The sequence below is a fragment of the Panthera onca genome, chromosome A2 (assembly GCF_046562875.1).
Source record: "Panthera onca isolate mPanOnc1 chromosome A2, mPanOnc1 haplotype 2, whole genome shotgun sequence".
In the NCBI taxonomy this organism is placed as follows: domain Eukaryota; kingdom Metazoa; phylum Chordata; class Mammalia; order Carnivora; family Felidae; genus Panthera; species Panthera onca.
This window is the reverse complement of record NC_138340.1, coordinates 77,785,957-77,811,147: the sequence shown is the minus strand read 5'-3', so window position 1 is coordinate 77,811,147 and position 25,191 is coordinate 77,785,957. Positions and strand designations below refer to the sequence as shown.

Genomic DNA, 25,191 nt, shown 5'->3' with positions numbered 1-25,191 from the left:
GCAATATGTAGGTGTAGAAACACTTCGGCCAAGTTTTCTGTGATTTTTCTTACTTGAATATTTCTTTACATATTAAACAATATACAGAAAGACATTCTATGGTATTAACATTTTCTACATAGTCTAATGTACATAAGATCTAACTGGTAAGACACAGCTGCTGAATCTGAACATTACTATCATTTATTAGTAACCATCATAATAACAGGGAAGAAAAGCAATTCAAGCAACTGGAGTTAATCTTCCCTATCTTTCACCCCACAGATGAACCCAGGTCACTTAATTCTCCCCAGCTGAGTATGCAGCTGACATTTAGTGAAAGAAGCATAAAAATGATTTCTGGCTATGTAGGTGTGTTTCATGAAAACACTCTTCTTCAGCAGCTCCTGACTTCAAATGAGAACTCCAAGCATTCGCAGGCACGTTTAGTGCTTAATACATTTAAGAAAACAGAATAGAAGTTATATGGTTTCCCTGGAAACCTTTTTCTAAAGAACCTTGCACATGCACCTTCTCAAGAAGCAGGTGCTGCTGCCTGGGGATTCTTTCCTGCCGGCTGCCCCCTGCTATTCATTAAAAGGTCAAGGTGAGGGCTCTTCAGCTCTATGAGCAATGGTTGGGCTTATTTTGCTTACAGTTATTTAGTATCAAGTCTCTCTTTACTACCTGGTTCTATTAGAAAAATATGCCCAGGTGGCTTTTGGCATATTTTAAAAGCATTTGCAAGCATTAGCTTATCAAAGGGAAATGGAGAAAGTCCCATAGTGTGTATCAGAATGGGTGATGTATCAGTCCCAGGGCCTTTATCAATAGCTGTGACCTTTTAGAGTTTTGGGGTAAGGTTACCAAAAAAAGAACAATCAGGCTTGAAGAATTTTAGGAAATTACTAATACCTCGATTCCCAAAGAGCCATGGGAGCTAGGTTGAGCATGATTCCTGCCTAGCTTAAAGGGATATATTATAAGCCACCAGCTTATATAAGTAACCCTTTCTTCCACTGCAACATTTCACCATCCTCCTGTTTCCTCCCCCTCCCATCTCCATAACAACCAGGGCTGTTATCAGAAAGAAATCAGCCTGCCTCTTTGACTTTTGTCTCTAATTTAGGGATGCTTATCTTGGGAGGTCTACTTTATTTCTTCCTTGGGAACTCTTAACATTTTAAGGCATCAGTTCAATATCTGGGTTTCAAGATCCTCCCCCATGTCCAACATCAATAGAGCAGATGAAAATCAAACAAATCACACCAGGAAAGGGATATCATTCTAAGATACGGAAGAGACTGCATGATTCTATTTAATAGATCAGGACAGGCAGTGCAATTATAACACTGACCAGTCTTGTATAGGCAAGAGGAAAAAATATTAGCTAGAACAGCACCTACTCTGGACTCCCTGGCAAGGCCTCCAAAACAGCGCCCCCATTTCCACTTGAAGTCATCCTCAGCACTTAAGATGCCGTGAGGTCACGGCCAGAAGTACCCAATCTACTTTCAAGATAATGTACTTTCTCTTTCAATATGACTATCATTTATGTGCCAGACACCTTGTGAAATCTTTGGAATTCAGAATTAATAACACACTATTCCTTCAGAGAAAGGGCAATTAAGTCTCCCACCTGTATTTTCTTCTGGCTCACATTTAGGGCAATATCATGTTCCCTAATTAATCTGAATAAAATATTAGATGTGAGAAACTTTCTTGAATCGCCTGGCCTTCTAAATGTTTTATACCACAAGAGCTCAAGTTCTTCAAATGTTGATCACTGATGAATGATTCTTATCCTTCCTAGCCTTTGCTCTTCTTAGAAGGAAAAAGGAGCTAGAAATCCAAACTGACATAGGCTTTGTGTGAACAAGAACTACCATCAGCTCACCTGCAAAACTCAATAAAGGCTTATCATTTTGTTAGTGGGCCTGCCATTTAAATTCAACCCTCTATTTCTGCAAATAACAAGTGAAATACACTGTTGATTGGTAACTAACACAGCATTTCCTTTTCCTCAAGTTTCCTGGAACTCTCTAAAAATGTTATATTTATCTTATATTTATCAAATATGTAGGGCATATTCTGAATGCTTATAATACTTTGTCTTCACCAAGTACATCAATTGACTTGAGAATATTTTGAAGTTACGCAAATCTGGATATAGAAACTGCAGAATAGAATTAAAGATTTCAGGATGCCTAACTAATTGGACTAAATAATCACATGAATTATATTGGGACAACTAGAATTACTAGAATCTAAATGTACTCAGGTTAAAAGAAAATCCTCCCACGAACTTTTCTGAGACAGCCATAAAATATGCCATGGACACTTGCAGATCTAACATCCAAGAGCCCGACTATTGAAGGGCAACTCTGAAGGTCCATGGTAGGTACTAACTGATCATTTTTTGTAGAAAGGCCAACTTTGAACCCAGCTTTGAGGCTCATGTGAGGACTTGAGGCACTTAGCTAATGAGTCTTCTGACCCATCTTATTCAAATCTCTACAGTTCTTCTGGGTGTACATCAAAAGCATACAAAAGTGCAAAGTCAGTGCCACTTGTTTATTGCTTTGCATGTTTAGTGGTTATCTGTGCTATGCTTTTGTAGTTAGAAATATGTTTATTCCCATGTGCACCAAAAATTAGTGTGTGTTAGTCATTAGAAATTCTTTAGTGATGGGGCACCTGGGTGGCTCAGTTGATTAAGCATCCGACTTCAGCTCAGGTCATGATCTCACGGTTCATGGGTTTGAGCCCTGCATCAGGCTCTGTGCTGGCAGCTCAGAGCCTGGAGCCTGCTTCAGATTCTGGGTCTCCCTCTCTCTCTGCCCCTCCCTTGCTCTCTCTCTCTCTCTTTCTCCTTCCCTCTCTCTCTCTAAAATAAATAATTAAAAAAATTCTTTCATGAGGAAATACAGGGAAAATCCCTTTTCTCATGGACTTACACTGCATAGTGAGGGCAGACAATAAACAAATGAGATAATTACAGACTGTAATAAGTGTAATTAAGAAAATAAACTAGGTGATGTGTTAACAGTATTTGCAGGAGGACAACCACACATAGATGGGTCAGGAAAGACCTCCTAAGAAACTGACATCTGAGTCAAAACTAGAAGGAAGAGAATTAGGGTGCTGGTACTTAGTTAATTATTAGCTGTTGCCAGAGAAAATTAAGTACATATAGAAATAGACAATGCTATTGGTATAGACAATACCTGTTCCGGGAGGTATACTTAAGCACCAAAAGCCATCTATGGGATAGATAGGATATGCTTAAATGCCTTTGCATTATGCAACTGCTTTTTTTTTTTAATTTTTTTTTTAACGTTTATTTATTTTTGAGACAGAAAGAGACAGAGCATGAACGGGGGAGGGGCAGAGAGAGAGGGAGACACAGAACCCAAAGCAGGCTCCAGGCTCTGAGCCGTCAGCCCAGAGCCCGACACGGGGCTCGAACTCGCGGACCGCGAGATCGTGACCTGAGCTGAAGTCGGACGCTTAACCGACTGAGCCACCCAGGCGCCCCAATGCAACTGCTTTTTGATGAGATATTTCAGTCCTCAGGATGAAACAGAGACACTTCTTGGGCTATAATGTGTTATTTCATTAGGACAATCTATTTAGAACAAACAGTATTTTTTATAGCTGTTTTCTGTTGCCAGTATAAGTGTTACTTTAGATCAAAAGTGAATCAGGGGCGCCTGGGTGGCTCAGGCGGTTGGGCGGCCGACTTAGGCTCAGGTCATGATCTCGTGGTCCGTGAGTTCGAGCCCCACGGTCCGTGAGTTCGAGCCCCGCGTCGGGGTCTGTGCTGACAGCTCAGAGCCTGGAGCCTGTTTCAGATTCTGTGTCTCCCTCTCTCTGACCCTCCCCCATTCATGCTTTGTCTCTCTCTGTCTCAAAAATAAATAAACGTTAAAAAAAAAAATTAAAAAAAAAAGTGAATCAAATGTACAAAATCCAGTTGTATTTCTATACACTTGCAAGGAACAGTCTGAAAATGAAATAAAGAAAAAATTCCATTTACAATAACACACAAAAGAATAAAATACTTAGGAATAAATTTAACTAAGAAGGGCAAACTTATACTCTGAAAACTACAAAACATTGTTGAAAGAAATTAAAGGAGATCTAGATAAACATAGACGCATCCATATACATGGATCAGAAGACAGTATTGTTAAGATGGTGATACTCCCCAAACTGATCACAGAATCAACACAATCTTCATCAAAATCCCAGCTGGCTTTGTTGTAGAAATTGACAGGCTGATCCTAATATGGACATGCAAAGGACCCAGAATAACTGAAACAATTTCAAAAAGGAAGAACATGGTTGGAGGATTTCCTGATTTCTAAACTTACCACAAATGTACAGTTAATGAAGACCATGTGTTACTGGCATAAGGACAGACATATAGATCAACGGACTAGCATTGAGAATCCAGTCTGTGAATGGACAAAGGATCTGAATAGACATTTCTCCAGGGAAAATTTTAAACAGTCAATAAGCACACAAAAAGATGCTTAATAACATTAGCCATCAGGAAATGTAAATCAAACCCACAATGAAAGACCACTTCCCACCCAGTAGGATGGCAATAATCAAAAAGAGAATAATGAGGCTGGTGAGGATGTGGAGAAATTGTAACCCTCATACACTGCTGGTGGGAATGGAAAATGGCTCAGCTGCTTTGGAAAAGTCTGGCGGTTCCTCCAAAGACTGAACATCAAGTTACCATTTGACCCAGCAATTCCACTCAGGTATATACCAAGAGAAATGAAAACCTATATCCATATAAAAACTAGTGCCAAATGTTCATAGTAGCATTATTCAAATTAAGCAAAAATTAGCAACAACCCACGACTCACCAATTGATGAATGAATGAATTAAAATGTACAATGGAATATTATTCAGCAACAAAAAACAATGAAGTACTGATATATGCTACAACATGGATGAACATTGCAAACACTATGCTAAGTTTATGTCAAAGAAGCCAGTTACAAAAGACCATTTATATTAAATACCCAGATTTGGTAAATCTAAAGAGACAGAAAGAAGATTAATGGTTAGAAACCCTGGGGGTTGGGCTGGAGGCTAGTAGTGGGGGGGGGGGGGCAGGGGGGAGGGAACTAGGGGGGAGGTTAACTGTTAATGGTCATGGGGTTTCTTTCTGAGGTGATGAAAATGTCCTAAGATTGCTTGTGATAATGGTTACACAACTCTGTGAATATACTAAATTGTACACTTTAATGGGTGAATTGTATGGTATGTGAATTATATCTCAATAAAATGTTTATATTAAAAAAAAGTCAGAAAAAAAAAAGAAAAGTAAACCAGAGACAATACCAGGAAACCTTGGTGCTCCTATCAGAAGATCAGAAGAGTCAACAAGAATTTATTAAGGCAACTTACCTACCTTGCTTTTAGGTACAACCTCTGTGTAATAACACTTGATGAAAATCTGTTGTTTTTAAGCCCTCACGTAAAGGAGCATCCATCAGGCACTTCAATAAACCTTTCCAGTTGCAACATCAACTCTAGGAATCAACAGTCTTTTCTAAGACCAACCCCGTGTTAGATTGTAGGCCAAGATTAATATCCCTTGAGGAAAAAAGGTTAATATAATAATTACTGTGTTTCCTATTTTTCTGGGTGTTTCTTTCTATTCTAGAACCAAAACCCTGGTGCTAATATACTATGCCTCTGCTTTACTGGTCCCATATCAGGCTTGGTTCCTTACTGCAAAGGCTGAGTGGAAGTCTCACATCTTAGTTTAGGACAAGAGTGGTGCTGTATAAATGAGTTACTTTCTCCCTGCTTTCATTTCTCCCTGTTGTTATTTCTAAAATGAGATAATCTGATCCTATCAATTTCATAGGATAGTGTGTGATAAATGAGCTTAAATATAAAAGGAAAAGTATAACCCAATAACAATAGCATCATTTAAAAAACAGTGGTAAGATATTGATTACTCTTTTACAGTTTTGCCAAACCAAAGGTCCTTTTGTTTTTTCCGAGGGTGCTTTTAAACACCTTAATTTAAAGTTCTTAAATACTCTTTGCCTGATGCCTTATGTACTTCAGTATCAGCAGATTTTTAAACACACCACAACCTTATGAAAATCTGAAACACAGTGGCTGAAGACTGTGAGAAAAAGAGCTACAAAGACAATTACAAAGAGCTCTCCAAGAAGGCGGAAAGGAGGAAGCAAAGTGGGACAGGTAAGAAGTAATGAGGCTTTTAATTTGGAGCTCTGCCAGTTTTTCTCTCTTCTACCCAACATATTTAGACCAGGCTGGGACAAAGGTGGGGGTTGTGCCTCGGTGGCACAGTCGGTTGATCATCCAACTCTTGATTTCAGCTCAGGTCATAATCTCATGGTCGTGAGATCGAGTCTAGTGTCAGGTTCTGTGTTGAGCGTGGAGTCTGCTTAGAATTCTCTCTCTCCCTCTGCCCTGCTCATGTGCTCATGCTCTTCCTCTCAAAACAACACCACCACCACCACCAACAACAACAACAAAACCCCAACATATTACTATTAGATTGTCTTCAAAGCTGCCCTAGAGAGTTCTGGCTGGGCTATCTTTCATCTTGAAAGTTCAATAATGAGGGGTGCCTGGGTGGCTCAGTTGGTTGAGCATCCGACTTCAGCTCAGGTCATGACCTCACAGTTTGCGAGTTCCAGTTCCACGTAGGGCTCTGTGCTGACAGCTGGGACCCTGGAGCCTGCTTCAGATTCTGTGTCTCCCTCTCTCTCTCTGCCCCTCCCCTGCTTGTGCTCTTTCTCTGTCTTTCAAAAATAAATAAATGTTAAAAAAATTTTTTTAAAGAAAGTTCAATAATGAAATAATTATGTATTACTTTAATATATATTATTTTAATGCAATAAGAGATTGTCACACTAAGATAGCCTTTTTCCCAGATTATGTTGTGCTTACTATGTGCTTATTTCAGAGTTTTTTGATAAGATCCTAATTTTTCCAAGATAGGGAAATTTTTATCTATTGAAAATTTTGTCAAATGAAAGTTTGTTTTGGCACAATGATTATTAAATACTATATGAAGCACCATGGGGGTTAAGAATATAACTTAGACACAACTCTCAAGGACCTTAGAGTCTAATGAGGTGAAAAGGGGCACAAATAACTTTGACACAAGACAGAGCAAGACAAGTGTCATCCATCTGCATTGGTATTTAGCTGGTGATTTCCAAAGCTTTCCTTCTGTCTTTAATTCTCAAGGACTCCTAAGAATATGAATAAAATGCAAATAATAAACAATCATCTAAATATGAGGTCTTCTAGGGGCACTTGGCTGACTCAGTTGGTGAAGCGTGGACTCTTGATCTCAGGGTCATGAGTTCCAGCCCCATCATGTAGAGATGACTTAAAAATAAAATCTTTATAAAAATAAATAAATACATCAATACATAAACAAACAAATATGAGGTCTTCTGCTCACAGTTCTATATCATTTCATCCAGTGTGATTTCCTGTTAAAAACAACACTCAAGTCTTCTAATGCTCTAGCATTTAGATCTCTTTTCAGTGGGAGATTTATATCCTATAACAGAAAGAACAATGATAAGCTGGAAAAGCAAAGGAAGCTTTCAAAAGTAAGCCAGAGAACCTGATGGAAAACTATTTAATTCTTTATGATTTTAAAAGACCCAGGTGTTTCTAGATTCCCCCAACAGTTGAATTTCCCTGCAGACAGCTTTCATAAAAATACAAGTAACACTAACACCTTAAAATTCACTGACGTTATGCATAAATATTTGAGACATTCAGAGACAAATGCAAAACTCCAACTCCCTTTCTACACCACAGAATTAATGGAGTGTTCTCTTAAAACAAACAATGAGAGTTACAGAAAAACATTTCCTTTTAGGAGATGGTTAAGTGGGGGAGGGGAGAAAAGATCATTTTAAGAACTCAGTCCTCTGGGTGTGAATGCCATCTATTTTCAGCATATGTCATATCCATTATATTTTTCTCTTCTTCCTCTAATGCTTCAACTACTTAACCCTAGTATCATACCCACTATTAAACCGGAAAGTTTAGTCTTTGATTAGGCCAACCAGATAAGCTTGCTGGTGAGCCAAGCAAATCTAGTGAACCTCTTAAATATTTTTTAGGTGCCCTGGTATGGCAAAAATCCCTGATCCCATATGAATCCATGTGTCTTTTACGGCGGGTTGATTCTGCCCCCAAGAAGTTTTGTTCAAGTTCATTTGCTCATATTCAGAACCCCAAAGAAGACATGGGTTTATGGTCCAGGATCAAACATCAAAGGAAACAGAGAAAGCACTGTACACATGATATCATTTGGAGGATGTACCAAACCTAGCAGCCATGGTGCCTGCCCCACCACAGTCCAGCCTAGGGAGCTCTGTTTTGTTCTAAGAGACTGTGACCTCACCGGACTATAGCTGAATATGAGCCAGTCCATAGCTTGGCTGGTGACCCTTGACGGAGCCTGGTATGGAAAGTTGATGAGTCCTTCTCTTGAAAATGTAAACTAAGAAATGTTGAGAACATAAGAGAATAAGCACCTTACTTTCTCAGTTTCTCATATCCATAATGGGAATGGTAATAAAAGCATTTATAATATAGCAGAAATTAATCAGTAATAAAGCATTTAGGATAAGATCCAGCACTTAATAAGCATGCCATAAACACATCATCATCATCATCATCATCATCATCATCATCAACAGTTGTCTTCTACTCAAAAATCTTCCATGAGAATGTGTGTGCAATAATATATGTGTAATAAGCTGAAAAATAAAAGTAATGAGGGATGACTAGCATTACCAGATATGAAAATTAAAAATAAAGCCACTTTAAGGGCACCTGCATGGCCCAGTCAGTTAAGTGTCCAACTTCAGCTCAGGTCATGATCATGCGGATCATGGGTTCCAGCCCCCCATCAGGCTCTCTCACAGAGCCCACTTCGGAGCCTCTGTTCCTCTCCCTCTCTGCCCCTCCCCTGCTGATGCTCTCTCTCTCAAAAATAAACATTAAAAAAATATATTTAAAAAATAAAGCCACAATAATAAGGGATTCATGCAGAAAGAGGCAGATATAAATTGTTCCTGAAACTGACCCAAATACATATGGGGATTTAGTGTATGATAAATGTGGCATTTCAAGTTAGCAAAGAAAATGTATATTACTCAATTATTAATAAGTGTTTTTGGCACAAGAAGGCAGCTATTTGGAAAAATAAAATAAAATCTCTAACTCACATCTTATATCAAAATAAATTCAAGGTAGGTCAAAGATTTAAATCTAAAAATTGAAAGTAACAGTAGAAAAAATATGGGTATTTTTATAACATTAAGGGATGTCTTTCTAGGATAAAAAAAAAGATTCTGCAGGATTGCTAACTGTAATTAAAAGCAAACGTTTAGGGGGGAAGTTGAAAGCAAATGTTTAGGGCAAAAATATTATGAGGGTCAAAAGCCAAATAGCAAATAGAAATATCTACAACACAAATGAAAGTGTAAGGACTAATTTCCAGAAAATACAAAGAGTTCTTCAAAATCAGTAAGAAAAGAGCTACACTTCCAACAGAAAACTAGACAAAGAATCTACAAATGGTTAATAAATATAGGGAAATATTCAATTTATTTATAATTAAATAAATGTACATTTCAAACAATTAAATATCAATTTACAACTATCAGATTAGCTACTTCATTTATAAAAATCAGTGCTGTTGAGGATATGGGAAAACAATTCAATTTACTGCTAGTTGGAGCGTAGATTGTGCAGTGGTTTTAAAGGCAGTTTGATTATATATTTTCAATTAGAAATGTACATTCCTTTTTACTCAGAAATTCTATTTCTAGATACTTGGACAAAAATCCAAGAGTATGTATAAATATGTTATTGCAGTAATGTTCATAAGAACAAAATACTGGAAAAATCTAAACAGCTATTAATAAGGTACTGGTTAAATAAATCCTGTACACTAGAATACTATACAGCCATTAATAAAACCATGGGTAGATGTGTATATTACATGTACTATCATGAAAAATGTCCAAGATGTATTTTTAGTGGTAAAAAAAAAATGACAGAAAAGACTGTTTAATATGAATCCATTTATGTGTTTTAATATCAATATAAATATACATCATATGCCCCATTTATGTGTTCACATGTACATAATATACATACATATTAAAATACATAATGGGGCATACTATACACATATAAATAATAAATTAGTTATATTATGCATATATCTATAAGTAGTAGTGTGTGTGTAAAAGTGGTGGTGGTGGTGATGTTTGTATACACTTGAAGAGTGTGTGCCATACCCCAAACTGGTAATGTCTGGAGTATGGAATGGGAAGGGAGGCAATCAGGAAGGAAATAGAGACTCTTTTCTCTTTTCTAATGTTTATTTATTTATTTTGAGAAAGTGAGAGAGAGTGGGGGGGTGGGCAGAGAGAGGGAGAGAGAATCCCAAGCAGGCTCCATGCTGTCAGCACAGAGCTGGACTTGGGCTCGATCCCATCAACTGTGAGGTCATGTCCTGAGTCAAAATCAAGCCAACAGAACCACCCAGCTCTGTTGCCCAGCCAACAGAGCCACCCAGATGCCCCAGGAAAGAAATAGAGAATCTTTTCTTTTTATTCCTATATTACATGTTTCTGTGCTGTTAAAGTATTTTTATAATGTGTGCATTACTTTTATAATTTTTAAAACTCATAGAAATTAACTTCTTTTTTAAAAAGCCATGCTATGGCTCTCTGTAGCCAAAAACAAAGCACAAGTCCTTAGCACACCAAAGGCTGCCATGGTTTATTTCTAACATACCTTTCTTTTCAGCCTCATCTCCTATAATCAGAATTGCCTTGCTTCCCTCTTTTGCTCCCCCCCCCCACGCCCCCTTTGTTGGTAATTTGTCTGTCTGCTCTTAGATCCACTCTCTGCCCTTCTCCCTTCCCTCTACATCACAAGAAACTACATTTCCCAAGCAACTTGAGTGGAGTTGATCAGAGGGAGCCCTGGCAGGATGTGGAAGGCAGGAGTTGGGAAGAAGTCAGAGTATTTCTCCTTTCTCTGCTTCAGATCACCATATCTAACACTGACTGTGTCCCCAGGTGCCATGGGACATATTCTTCTTTCATGGACATATTGTGATTCCAGTTCCCACAAGATGGTCCCAGGTCCCAGGCTCTGGTAACAGCACTCTTTGTCCCACCAGCCCTAGGAGAGGGAGCAGTTCCTGCTGGTGCTAAACTCTGAGCTGCCTCATCACCTCTGCTAGAACGTCCTAACTCTACTATCATCTATGAAACCAGTTCTCTGCATTAAATTTCCTTTCGAAATACCTAAAGGGCTTTGCGTTTTTCTGGATATACAGAGAATGGTGCCCTATGCCCTCTTCCCACATAATAAAAAACCACACCATCTGCCCTACCTTTCTTGCACTAAACATACTAAGTACTGCTATGCCTCTGGGCTTTCATTCACATAGCTCCCTCAGTCTGGAATGTCATCCCTTCCCCTTTCAGCCAGACCTTGCTCATCCCCTAAGGCTCAGCCCAAAGTCTGTCTTCTCCAGGAGCTTTCCTCTAATTCTCACACATATTCACCCCCAGTCTGTATTCCAATCTCATCTAGACAGCAAATGGGTAGCCCAATGCCCTTTGTGTCAAGTATTGAATAAAACACCCTAGGGAAACGCTCATCTTAAGTCCATCAACCAACACCTTATTGGTCATTGGGTTATCTTTGTTTCCTACTTTGAAAGGCTGAGAGGTAGTCACGTAATCATAGAGCCTTTTCTGACCACCCTGTATCAATACTTTCCCTTCTTTTCCCAATTCCCATCCTACCTCTACCTCTTTCCAACCACTTAGTGAACTTTCACTTTACATTCTTACTAGAATGTAAAAGTCATGTGAGTAGGAATTTTGTCTGTTTTGTTACCTGCCACATTCTGATCACCTGGAATAGTACCTATATATTGAATGAACAAATAGATGAATGACCATGACCTTTGCTTTGGGTGATGGAAGGCAGGGGAAGGGATGAAAATCATTGGGAGGAAGACACCAATTTTGTCTCTAGACTCATATGACTTTTTCTCTCTAGCTTACAAAGCTCTGGCCTCACTGGCATTTCTCAGATTCTTGGACCCACTACAATTCACTAAACTGAAGCTCCTTTTCATCTTTAGATGTTAGTTTGAATGTTTCCCATTTTCTCTCCCCCTTGTATGTTTCCTTCCTAATGTTTGATTCTTGATTTCAGCTCAGGTCATGATCTCATGGTCATGGGATCTAGCCCTGCATTGGGCTCTGCTCTAGGTGTGGAGCCTGCTTAAGATTCTTTCTCCCTTCTTTTCTCCCTCTGCTCTCCCTGGCTCACACATGCACATGCACACACTCTCTCTCAAAAAAGATTTTTTTTTGTCATGTATTGATTCTCTCTTTAGACTATTAGATCCATTTGGGTTAGGGCCATGTATCCCTAAAATCTATGCCTGGCACATAATAGGTACTCAGTGGAAAAAAATGCAAAGAATGTTGTTGAGTGCACCAGGAACAAACCTTGCTTCAGTTTTAATCAAGGTCTACTAAGTTGAGCACCATTTAATTACTGGGGCCAAACCACAAAATAGAAAATTCCCTAGCAGTCATACTAGGAGGTTTCTACTTACCCCAGTTGTATTCACACTAGAAAGCCCCACCCCCACCCCCACTATTCTATTTGCACAAGTGAGACCCTATTCATCAAATGCCCCTATTTAGGAAGAGTTGTATACTACAGCTGGGATTGTTCTGTCAACCATTGGCTGAATATACACAAATAATGGGGAAAGTACTCTGAAGATACGTAGAAGATGCCCTTGGGCATCTCCCATGTGATCTGCATTTGCATTGATTGCCAAAGACAATTTCAAGCTAATTTTATTAATTTCAAATAAAGACTTGTAATTTTATGTGGGGAACATGGCATTAGCAGGAATTCAACTCCCATTCTTTCATGAAGCCAAAGATTTAGCTTCTATCACTTCTTGGCTTTTTGGCTAAGATTGAGTGTAAAGATGTAGCTTCTGAGACCATACATATATTCCATTATCAGGTTTTAAGAGAAATGAGAAACACACTGAATTTTTTGCAGCTTAGCCCCATATTCTGAATCTGTTTTTCATTCCCACTTAGCTTGCCTTGTTAAAAAAAAATTATAAGTTAAGATTTCTATGTTTACTAATTTCATCTATTACCAGTACAATCTCCAGAGCTAATAGTGCTGTTCTTCTTCCCCATATTACATGAGCTCAGTAACAATTTATTTGAATATACATGGCAGACATTCAATGCTTAATAAATCTTTAACAAAGTACTGTTATTTGCCAGTCATTTTGTTTTTATGAAGAAAATTGACAATGACATTTTCATGATTTTGTAAATAATGCATTCTTTGCTGGGTAATCAGAATGCCAATAAATTCCCTTTGGATTTTTTAAACTTTTTAATGAGTTCACTTTTGCATTCAGGTGCCTTTTAATACCTCCTTTTTCTTCAGTTTGGTAGCAAATGGCTGCACATTCTTGCTCCAGTTCAGCAACCATTCTTTTTAAAGGCAGGGCAAGTCAAAGTAGAGTCCTGTGTGTCCTGCCCCAGCGTGCAGGTGCATTTGCAGAAACCAACCCCCAGGGGTCAGAATTCACAAACTAGAAGTGGCCTCAGGCTTCATTATTAGCTCAAGAACCCTCAGCGCTTTTAATCTGGAGAGTAACCTCTTCTCTGTTGTGAGAGAATTGGGATTTTCCCCAAAGGATCTTTGGCTTCTCTTCACCTCCTGATAGAGGAGTCGGTCCAGATGACAAAGACAGAAGACATGTCAAAATCATCACGAGTAGGCTAATGAACCTTTTGTATATCGCACAAAAATGCTTCTGACTTGACAATTTTGGTAGCTACTTTAAGTCTTTCCTAATCCTTTAACAAGGAAGAACATTCTTTGCTGATGTACCAACTTGGAGCAAATAGACCCTATGTTCACACTGACAGAATTCTTCCTCCTTGTTATGAGACTACTGTATGTATCTTCTTAGAAAAAAACATGTTTTTAATATATTTTTTTAAATTATAATTGATAAACACTTCAGAAAACCATCACAGGAGTACTCACAGGAGTACATTTGTATGTGACATCAGTTACAGAGCGCAGCAAAGGCAAACAGTTGAGAAGGGCTTAATGCTTTAAATGTTCACGGTATCAAAATTTCTCATTATCACTTACTACCTCTTGGTGGGTATTCCTGTTAGAAGGTGAGTTTCTTCTTTATTTAATTTTATTTACTTATTTTGAGAGAGAGAGAGAGAACATGCCAGCAAGCAGGGGAGGGGAAGAGAGAGAGGGAGAAAGAGAATCCCAAGCAGGTTCTGCGCTGTCAGACGCAGGGCTGGATCCCACAAACCATGAGACCATGACCCGAGGGGAAATCAAGAGTTGGACGCTCAACCAACTGAGCCACCCAAGGACCCTGAGAGTTGCTTCTTTAGACTGGAGTAGAAAACCACTCCTTTGGGAGGAAACACAAGTCCCAGAGTGTCCCACATCCCAGGTGACTTCACTTTTGCTCATGGAAGGACAAAAAGTAGGCTGCCATGGGTGGATAACCACCGGGCCAAGGCACCAATGTGAACCCAGGTTTCCTTCCACTACCCTCTCTGGACATTACCAACACTGCAGACCCCTCTGATTGTCTATCCCCTTCCCCATTCTGCTCCTCAAGTCCTATTTCCCACCATTCTCCTTCTTACAGTTACCTATCATGCCTCAGTTGATGGTAAAACAAAACAAAAACAAAACAAAACAAAAACCACCTTTATTATTCTCAATCTAATCAAAGAGGTTCCCTGTCTTCTGTATCCTCTACCTTCCTTGCATGAAGGGAAACTCTGCTCTCCCAGAGACTACTACTTGTCTGCAGTCATCTGGAATAGAGGCTGCTGTGTATTTTCAAGCTCTGCGTATGTGCAGAATTCTCCCGTTTGCACTTCCGGGTCATGAATACTTCCCTCAGTCCCTCACTGTCATTCTCACCTCTGACCTCACTACACATTCGCCTCAAACTCAGGCATGTGTGGCATCACTTTCTTCCAGAGGACTTTCATCTCTGTGCAAAAGACCATCCATAAACCACCTTAGTTTCATAGTACCTTTACCTCTCAAGACATCACCTTAAGTTTAATTGCTCCCTAGAATTGCTCCACCTCTGAAATCTTAGACTCAAATACCCACCCCCTGACCTCATCCTGTTCTTCCAGAGCATCACAATACTGCCACACCATTCAAGCAAACTGGCACCTCTAGTCCTGAATCTCACCCACTCTCTCTATCCTGTCAAAACCCTCTTTTCTCTACCCCAGACCCCATGCTCAATCTCTTCACTCTTTTACCCCTTGACCTTCTACTACTATTTCTAATGCCTCACCGGTGTGGGCTGCTTACCTTCCCCCAGCTCTTCCTTCTTCTATTTTCAGGTTACCTACTCTTTTAACTGCTACTGATAAGCTGATGCTTCCCAAATATCTATCTCCAGCTGGATATTTTTCCTAAATTCAGGAGGAGGCACATAGCTGCCTGTCTCTCGGATGTTTCCATAAATACTTGCAAACTCAGTTTGTCAAAACTGAGCTAACCATCCCTCCCCAATGGTTAGGATGGAAAAAGTGATCCTCCTCTTATATCCCCATCTTCATGAATGATGCATCATGTACCTGGTCTCTCAAGTCTAAAGTTTTCTTTTTTTTTTAAATTTTTTTAATGTTTATTTTTGAAAGAGAGAGAGAGCAGGGAAGGGGCAGAGAGAGAGAGGGAGACACAGAATCCAAAACAGGCTCCAGGCTCTGAGCTGTCAGCACAGAGCCCGATGCAGGGCTCGAACTCATGAACTGTGAGATCATGACCTGAGCTGAAGTTGGATGCTTAACCAACTGAAATACGCAGATGCCCTCCTAGTCTCTCAAATCTAAAAACCAAGTCACTCTAGACTTCTCTCTCTTCCTTAGCCACATGCATCCTTTTAATCACAACATTCAATCAGTTGTACTTATTCCCGAGTGTCTGTGGAATCCTTCTATCCCAGATCATATGAACCCTATTCATTTCCTACTGGAGTCTGGCATCAGGATTCTTTACCACCTAAGGTGTACCATTAGCTGATGCAGCTCTATTCATCTTGTGTCTCCATGAACTTCTCACTAACCTCCTTGCCTTAACCCCTCCCATACTACCTTGACAATCCAGGTTACACACTGCAGCCAGTAAACTTTCTTTATAAAACAGAAATCTAATCAAGTCTCTCATTCTTAAAATCTTTCATTGGCTAATCCGAGCTTTCAGAATAAAATCCCTATATCCTAAGCATTCATGAATTGGATTCTCTTGGCCCCATCCCTACCATTCCTCTCCCTTCTTTCTACCTCACACCCTATTCTTAGGTCCTCCTGGGCTACATTCAGTTCCCTGCATGTGCCAAACACTCTCATGTTCTGGTGCCTGTATCAGTAATGATGATGCTGGCAGAAATAGAACTCACCTGGGATGGTTCAAATGAAGGCTCCTGAATGAAAGAACCAACTTCAAAGGTATGGGAAGGGTTAAGTGAATCAAGAAAGGAAATTGGATTGCCCATAGACTAGCAATGGTGGGAAGCCATTACCACCCTGGGGCTGAAAAGACAAAGGGAAGAAACAGAGACATCAGAGCTCAGGGAGAGCTGAAGCCAGTGGGGAGAGGATTATCCCTCTGGAAGTATAGTTGTTGGGAGATGCAGTGATCCTCTGGTACGATGTATAACACTTAGCACAGTACTGTTCACACACCATTGTGGCAGCTCTTTCCCCTGTCTGGCTTCTACATTTTCAGAGGACATAGACTTTCCTTGCCTCAGCATGTCCCAAACATACAGAGCACAGTATCTGGCATATACAGAGAGTTCAACAAATGTTTGCTGAATTAATGAGCAAATAAACTGATCCAACTAGTTTCACATTTTTCAAAGTGGAATCTGAAATCAGTGGGTTTACAGGCAATAGTAGAATGGAAGGAAAGTGAGAATTCAAGGCAGAGTCTGGGAAATATGTTTCTTAAGATAAGAAAAGCACCACTGTGTTAGGCTCCTTCTGTCTCCAGGATTAGGTTACCCTGGGGTGCACTTTTCTCTTAGTTCCCCAAAAAAGTGATACTAAATTAAAATAAAAATAACAATTTGCTGAGCCAGCTATTTAATGGCAATAATGAGCAAGAACCCTCTGGGGTGCCTGGCTGGCTCAGTCAATGGAGATTTTTACTCTTGATCTCGGGGTTGTTAGTTCAAGCCTCACATAGGGTGTAGAGATTATATAAAAATAAAATATTTTTTAAAACCTATAATGCAGAAAGTGAGATATGGCATCTTTCTTCTCTGATGCAAGAAATGAAGCATCCATGGGTATCAATGAGATTCTCAAATACAGTAAGACAACTGGAGCCAAGAGAGGGGAAATCAAGTTTAACAAAGAGTGAACAAACCTGTCTTTTCCATACAGGTGATGCATGGAAATGACAGTGGGTTGTCCCATAAGAAACAGAAATAAGTTGGCTCTCTGAGAGTAAATATAAACTAACACTCAATGGAAGAGACTGGAGATAAAGCTGCTACCTCTTAGGACTACAATATTTGACTGTAATGCAATTAGTTTATCTTAATAAATGTGTGACTTTGAAGCTTGGGAAAGGTGTGCCAGCAAGCAATGTCTAGAGCACAGACAAGCAGGGCTGAGCTTGGGAACCTTGAGAAACTCCCAGTTCTGAGAACCTGAGGACCCAAGGACTTTGGACCAAAGTGAATTCGCTAAGATGTGACGGCTATTAGAAGTCAGGCTGATCTCTTCTAGACACATCTGCTATGGGCTGAATCGTGTGCTCCCCAAATTCATATGTTGAAGCTCTAAACCACGTGTGTATCTGAAAATGGAATCTTTAGGGGGTAATTAAGGTTAAATGAGGTCATGGCAGGCCCTAATTCCAATAGAACTGTGGCCTTAAAAGAGGAAAAGAGAGAGAGAGAGAAAGAGTGCGATCTCATGTGAGACACCAGGACAGGACACAGAGAGAAGGCAGCTGTCTGCAAGACAGGAAGACAGCTTTGCCAGGAACCAAATCAGCTGGCAAATCTTGATCTTGGACTTCCCAGTCTCTAGAACCATGAGAAATAGATTTCTCTTACTTAAACCACCCAAGCTCTGATATTTTGTTGTGGAAGCCGGAACAAAAAGAGACAGCACCTGGTATCAACTTGAGCTCTATATATTGAGGTTTTTTTACTCTCAAACAAAGGGCTTTCTCATGCAAAATTCGGAGTTTAAGGCCAAAACTTAAAGTCAGGGGACCCTTGATGGACCACCCTCTGTGATCCTCTATTTTGTCCTCTGTAAAATGGGATTGACAATCCCTGCTCTGCCAGCCTCACATCACTACTGTGATAATCAGGGACATCAGAGCACTCTGCAAACCCAGACGTGCCTCGGGACACTCCAGGATCCCACGATCGACCCTGCCCACCTCCCTGCCCAGAAGGGAGCCACACATTATGAGTATTCGCTCCTGGTTTTCTTGTTTAACCAGAACAAAAGGTTGTTATAATTCCTGCTTGGAATAATTAAATGGGGAAGCATTGAGAAGCAGCAGGAAAATTTCAGGCAACTTATGCAGGGAAAGTCTCAGGTCAACCCAGGAGGGAACCTTGGAAAAACTGAGACAGGGAAAGGAAGAGTAAAACAAATGTGCAGCTTAAAGAAGAAAAAGAGCCAAAAAGCTAAGAGAACTCTGGCTTCTTATCCCAAGGCAACCGTCTGTCCCATGAGCAAATGTCTGTTCCAAGGGGAAGAGGGAGACTTTTTCAGAGGATGGCATCTTCTCTGACTGGGGGAGCGGGGGGAGGGGAGGGAACCTGCATTTTGAGGTGTAAGTAGGACAAATCACTTGTACTGAGTGTGAGTAAAAGCGAAAGCAACCATGAGAGGAGGAAGGCTCACAGCCTGAATTTGAGCTAAAGTAAATTCTGTCAAACATGATTAAATGCACATAACACTCAGAGCAAAAGCAGAGGTTCCCACGTGGGCCAAAACTCCAGTCTCTCACCAGAGGAGCCAAGACACAAGAGTGCTCCCATCACGCACCTGCCCAGGGGCCCTGGATGAAGCAAAGCCGGATGGAGGGTCTGGTGACACTGCAGACTGGGTAACGCCAGAGAAGGTGAAACCAGTGGGGGCATAGGTCAGGGCATTGGAGGCCCATGGGAGGCCAGGGACTGGGGAGGAACATGAGCAAACAGGAAAGTAAAAGTCATCACACATGTGTTCCACACCCCCCACCAGTTCCACTGCTTACAAGTCAGGCTCTCCAATAATGCACTTCACCTTTGGGGACCCCAGTTTGCTCCTCTATAAGATGGGGTCGATACAGCTGGCCCGGCTTGCCTTCCGGGGTTGTTGGAAGAATCAAAAGAGTTGTAAGAGAAAATATTTCATAAACAGAAGCAAAGCATCCACCTAAGCAGGGTTCAGTACAGGTACATCCCCAGAGCCCCTGTCCCCTCCAACAGAAGCATGCTTCCACATTAGGTCAGAGCCCCCCCTGGGACCTCAGCACTGTGCTTGATGGAGCACATGGCTTTCTTCCCGGCGAGCTTGAGCTGAGGCACAGCGTGGCACGTGGCAGCCTGTGGTGCACTTTTCTCTCCATCTTCTCTTTTCTCGGAGCCTTGCCCAGCAAGAGCAAAATATAAAACCTCTAGAGTCCTGCTCTCCCCACCCACTTCCTCCTGCTCAACTCTCTCATCTTCCTGCCTCCCCATCAATGGCGGCTCTCATGGAAAGTGGGCCTGCCAGAGGGTGTGCCGCACACCCCGCTGCCTCTACCTTTGAGTGCAACAATACATTGCTTCTGTCTCCTGCCAGTGTGGGGAATGTGCCTGCCTCAGCCAGGATGGGGCAGGGAGAGCACTGGGGATCGTCCTGTCATAGTCCAGTGAGGCACCCCAGACCCACAGGGAACTTTCAGGGGCCCTCTCTGAGCTCCCTTAGGGGCACATAGGCAGCTGGGTTGTTACACAGGGTTGCAGAGGAGGCTGTAGTGCTGCCTGGCATCTCCTCTGCACCCACCTACATTGTGGCCCCTTGGCACCCCACCCTGGGAAGGCTCTCCCCAGTCCCTGATCCCTATGGGTCCCAATGCCCTGACCTGTGCCTCTCTCAGCCTCACCTTCTCGTGGCCTCTTGCTCTCCCACCTTGAAAACCCAAATATGGGATGCCTGGGTAGTTCAGTCGGTTAAGTATCCGACTTTGGCTCAGGTCATGATCTCACAGTTTGTGAGTTCAAGCCCCATGTGGGGCTCTGTGCTAACAGCTCAGAGCCTGGAGCCTGCTTTGGATTCTCTGTCTCCCTCCCTCTGTCTCTGCTCTTCCCCTGCTCATGCTCTCTCTCTCTGTCTGTCTCAAAATAAACATTAAAAAAAAAACTAAAGAAAATAAAGGAAACCCAAATAGGAGCCCAGGCCTTAGATGAATTCAGTCACATAGGGCTCACTTGGTTTTCTTTCTTCCCCCCACCCCCACCCCCTTTCTTGGGAATAAAAACTTCCCTCTGTGTTCACCATCCAGTTTGGCAGCACTGTGTTCATAAGAGTTGACTCACCAACAAGTTTGCTCCTGATGTCCTGGTCTTAAGCCCCATCCCCAGGGCAGGAGATGAGTTCCCATCTACTGGTGAGACGGTTGTGTGCTGGAGAGGAAAAGGGGGCCTGAAGGCCACTCCACAGTAATAGAATGAATGTCCTATTTGAGCTTCACAATCAACAATGCCCTTTCATGCCTACATTATTTTATTGGAACCTGACAACAACCGTATTAGGGGGGTTGTTCAGACTGGAATTATGGAACTCACAAAGGTCAGATAACTTGCCCATCAAACATCCAAGCTGGTTAGAGATGGTCCTGGAGCCTAAGCCCACTTCCTCTGACTACGCCGCTCAGCAGAGTGCCTCTCTGTGGTGTCTGCTGCCTTCCGACCTCCCTCCTACACAAGTACTAGAACACAGGTTACTGCGGGGGTGCAGGCCCTGCTTGCTCCAGGAGTGGCTGCCTGCCCGCAGCCACAAAGCCAAGTGGGCAGGAGGAAAGACAAGAGAGCAAGAATGAAGCCTCAGGATGAATGCCCGTGGGGGCAGAGATCTCTCTACTTTAAGAGTTGGCTGTCCCCCAAATGCACCACAGACTGCATCTTGCTGGCTGTCACAGAGCAGCCTACAGGAAATTTCCTCCCAGGTGAGTGAGAGGAGACTCCAGCTAAGTGCTCGACTTTGTGCATATTGGCACCACCTGGAGAGCTTATTAGAAATACTGATTGCCTGGATGCCCCTAGAGCAATTGAATCAGATATGGCTGAGACAGGGGCCTCGGGATCCGTGTACTTTTACATGTCCCCACGTGGTTCTGCTGCTCAGGATGATTTAGAACTGTTGGTGTAAGTTCTCAAATGAGCGAGACACAGACCTGGGATGATAAGAAAGGTGCATCACGGAATGGGGGTACACCAAAATTGAACCAGTATCCTGTCACCACTCTTCCTTTCTCTCCTCAAAACATTTATCCCCTTTTTTAAAAAATGTCTGGATCCTGCTTGGGTGTCTCTAAACGTCATGAGAGAGTGCTGGTCTGTTCAAGGCTCTAACTTTCGGCAAACCCACTGCCCTGCCTGGAGTCCCAGTGCCCAAGAAGCACAACACCCGTCACTGTAGAGCCTACAGGTTGCCCAAAGCTACTTGCAATGCATTCCTCCTATTCCAAAGGGCCCCTCGGTGATGGAGAGGAGTGGCAAGAAGCGGTGGCTGGCCAGGCCAGAGAACCATGGCGACATGAGGCACTGTCTGTACTGAGGCTCCAGCTATAGCTCAGCACTTGGCTCAGCTCTGAGCCAAGCTTCTCTCAGACCCATACTGCTTACTGTCTCCCTGAGGCTAAAGCAAGTAGCCCCTGTATCCAATGCTATAGTCGGAAACAACCCCAGAACCTGGGATCCAGCTTAATCATGACTCTTACCACCCCAGGGAGCCCCATGCCCAGACCATATCCAGGAGCCAGGACTAGTAATGGTCTTCCTGCGTGGATGGGGAGTAAGGTATTTAATGCAGGAATATGCACAATTTTCTCATAGCATATATGATACAAAGGGAGAGGATAAATGCTCTTATACCTGTTTCAATAGTCTTCACAACATCCTGTGAGATAATAATTATTATCTGTTTTACAGCTCAGGTAGCCCAAGAAGGACACATACCCAGGACCTAGGAGGCAATAAATGCAAAAGCAATTTTTAAAGTTTATTTATTTATTTTGAGAGAGAGAGAGAGAAACTGGGAGAGGGAGGGAGAGAGAGAATCCCACACAGGCTCCATGCTATCCGTGCAGAGCCCGATGTGGGGCTCGATCTCACAAACCATGAGATCATGACCTGGGCTAAAATCAAGAGCTGGGTGATTAGCCAACTGAGTCAGTCAGGAGCCCCTAAATGCAAAAGCATCTGTATCATGGCCTCAAGCTTGGGGGATGAGGTTGTTGACTGCTCATCAATGGCAAATCCTTACAGAGAAGTAGGTGCTACAGAAATTCCCTGAGGCCTGGTGCTAATTAAGTCCAAGGGGGACCACTATTCAGCTGTAAAAAGAATAAAGTACTGATCAGTGCTAGAACACGGATGACCTTTGAGAACATTATGTTAAGTGAAGAAAGCCAGTCACGAAAGGTCACATATTGTATGATTCCATTTATACAAGATGTCTGGGATAGGCAAATCCATAGAGACAGAATGTATGCTTCTGGTTGCTGGGGCTGAGGCCAGGGGTGAATGCTGAGTAAGTGTGAATGGGTATGGGTCTCTTTCTGGGTGAGAAAAACGTTCTGGAATTAGACAGTGGTGATGATTGAACAGCTTTGGGAATATACGAAAAGCCACTGAATTGTACACTTTTTACAGTATGTGAATTGTATCTCAAAAAAAAAAAAAATCCAAGGGTGAAGATCTTCAAAATCTGGAAGCTTCCCAGGATTCTCTGAAGCTCCTAGAATAAGTTTCACAAGGTGCCTTAACTAGTAAGGGGCGAAGCCAAATGTACATTTGACAAAATGTAAGCCAAAACCTGTCTGGTTCTGCATAGCCTGGTTCTCATCAGTCCAAGGTCAGGTTCAGTCAGCCCCTTAACTCATCAGCATTGTTTGTTAGTGCAGGCCGCCAGCTACTTCCCTCCTGACATCTCCCTCAGGTCCCCTGCCCTGAGGAATCGGGGCTGGGGTCTGCACAAGATGGGACCAGAAGTGCGTACAGGCAACGTGGACCCACAAAGCCTTGTGGGTAGCTGTGAGCTGGGCCGGTGCCACCCTGGAGGGCTTAGGGAAACCTAGAGGCCCAGGGAGAGAGGCAGACAAGGCTTCTGCATGACCCCAGTACCCCGCACAGTGTCCCACCCACACTTCCTGAGCTTCAGCTCATAAACGCTATGAGACACCAGGTCTGGCGTCTGCAGTGGCACCTGCTGCTGAACACCAGAACAATCTGCCTTAGGAACGGCAGCTCCACTCTCCCCTCAGAAACCATCCAGCCTCACCTCCCTGCTTAGCTCAGTCACCTCCAGAGACGCCGGTGCCCAGACACCCATCATTACCCAGAGGCTCATGTTCCTACATTTGGGCCTTCATACTGCCTGTTCAGTCTGTGTGGGCCCCTCTTCCCCAATCATCCTTGAATCTGACCTCTGAATGAAGCCTATGGTGATCACTCTATTTTAAATCACACACACACACACACACACACACACACACACACACACACACACAGAGGCATGTGCTCCTCGACCTCCATACTTCTCACTCCCAGCTCATCCTTCTCTACCTACCTTGGACATCATTTACTTGGGTATGACTTTTGTCAATTATTTTCCATTTCTCCCAGCTAGAACATAAGCTCCACCAAGTGGAAATCTTTGTTTCATGGGCTGATGTAGCCCAACTGCCCAGAACAGTGCCTGACATGTTGTAATGCTCCATAGCACATGCGGAGTGACAGAATTAGTAAATCTGCATTTTGTTCTGTATGTCCCTGATCTATCAGGCACCCAGCGAACCACCACATGCACCTAATTCCCTGAGCACCCTGGGACGCCAGCTCTGAGCTCAGCACCGGTGCCATAATGTCAGACTTTTCCAAAGTCTCTTTTACCTCTTCCTCTCAACCCAAGCCTGCTCTCTACAGAGAACATCAGCATCACCTAAGAACATCGCTTCCCCTGCTGTCCTCTTACAAAGACGTGATTTTTTTCTCAGCTTAAATGCACCACCCCAGCGTCTCCTTCCCTTTCTAAAGGAGCACGCTGACTCTGTTCCACTGTTTTCCTGCAGCTCCTTCTTTCTTTTCTTTGAAGTGCTTGTTATAAAACAATGAAATTATTGTTTTGTCCTTTGCCTGTTTGTGGACTTTCTCCCTCTCAAATATGAGCTCCACCAGGACTGGAGCACGTGTGTCTTCTTCACTGCCTTGTCACTAGCACTTAGCACACACGATAGCAAAGTAGTGAACATCTGAGGAAGGGAGAGAGAGATGAAGAAGTAAGGGGACGGCGGACATCAATATTTCTCGATATTCAAAGGGCAAGGTACAAGATCTGCTAAAGAGGCTCTGATAATGGAACCTTGGTGTGGAGAAAAGGGGGGTCCTGGTCAGCAGGAAACAGGAATGGCTAGAGCCAAATCCAAGCCTGTAGGCATGCTCTCTCTCACTTGCTTGATTAAGGGAGTCACAGTGGCTAACCCCAGGATCCACCCTGTGAACACAAGGTGGCAGCCAGAGAGCCAACTCTTCCAATCCAAACGGTGATCACGTGGTTTCCCTGATCTTCCAAATAAACCCAAGCAAGTCCATGGAGTGATTTTAGATGCAGCAGCCTTTTCTCCACGTTTAGAATCGCGAATTTGTACTGGGCCCTTGCTAAGCACCAGCCCTCCACTAAAGGCTTAACATGCGTTCCTAGTCTCAGGCTCACCATAACACTGTGAGGTAGCTCTCAGTGGTCCCATTTTACAGACAGGGAGCCTGGCGCGTATGTAGGAAGTGTGCCTTA

The 25,191-nt window shown here is 42.4% G+C and overlaps 1 long non-coding RNA gene across 2 annotated transcripts; it reads left to right on the top strand.

The window, feature by feature from the left end:
- The first annotated feature begins 499 nt into the window (after window positions 1-499).
- On the top strand, window positions 500-24,496 carry LOC132679855 (uncharacterized). Of its 2 annotated transcripts, none has more exons than XR_009610355.3 (3): window positions 500-586; window positions 6,083-6,220; window positions 24,186-24,496. It is a non-coding gene; the product is annotated as an uncharacterized LOC132679855 (long non-coding RNA). The 2 variants fall into 2 exon arrangements; XR_009610354.3 differs by lacking the exon at window positions 24,186-24,496 and adding an exon at window positions 11,119-11,320.
- Window positions 24,497-25,191: the final 695 nt, after the last annotated feature.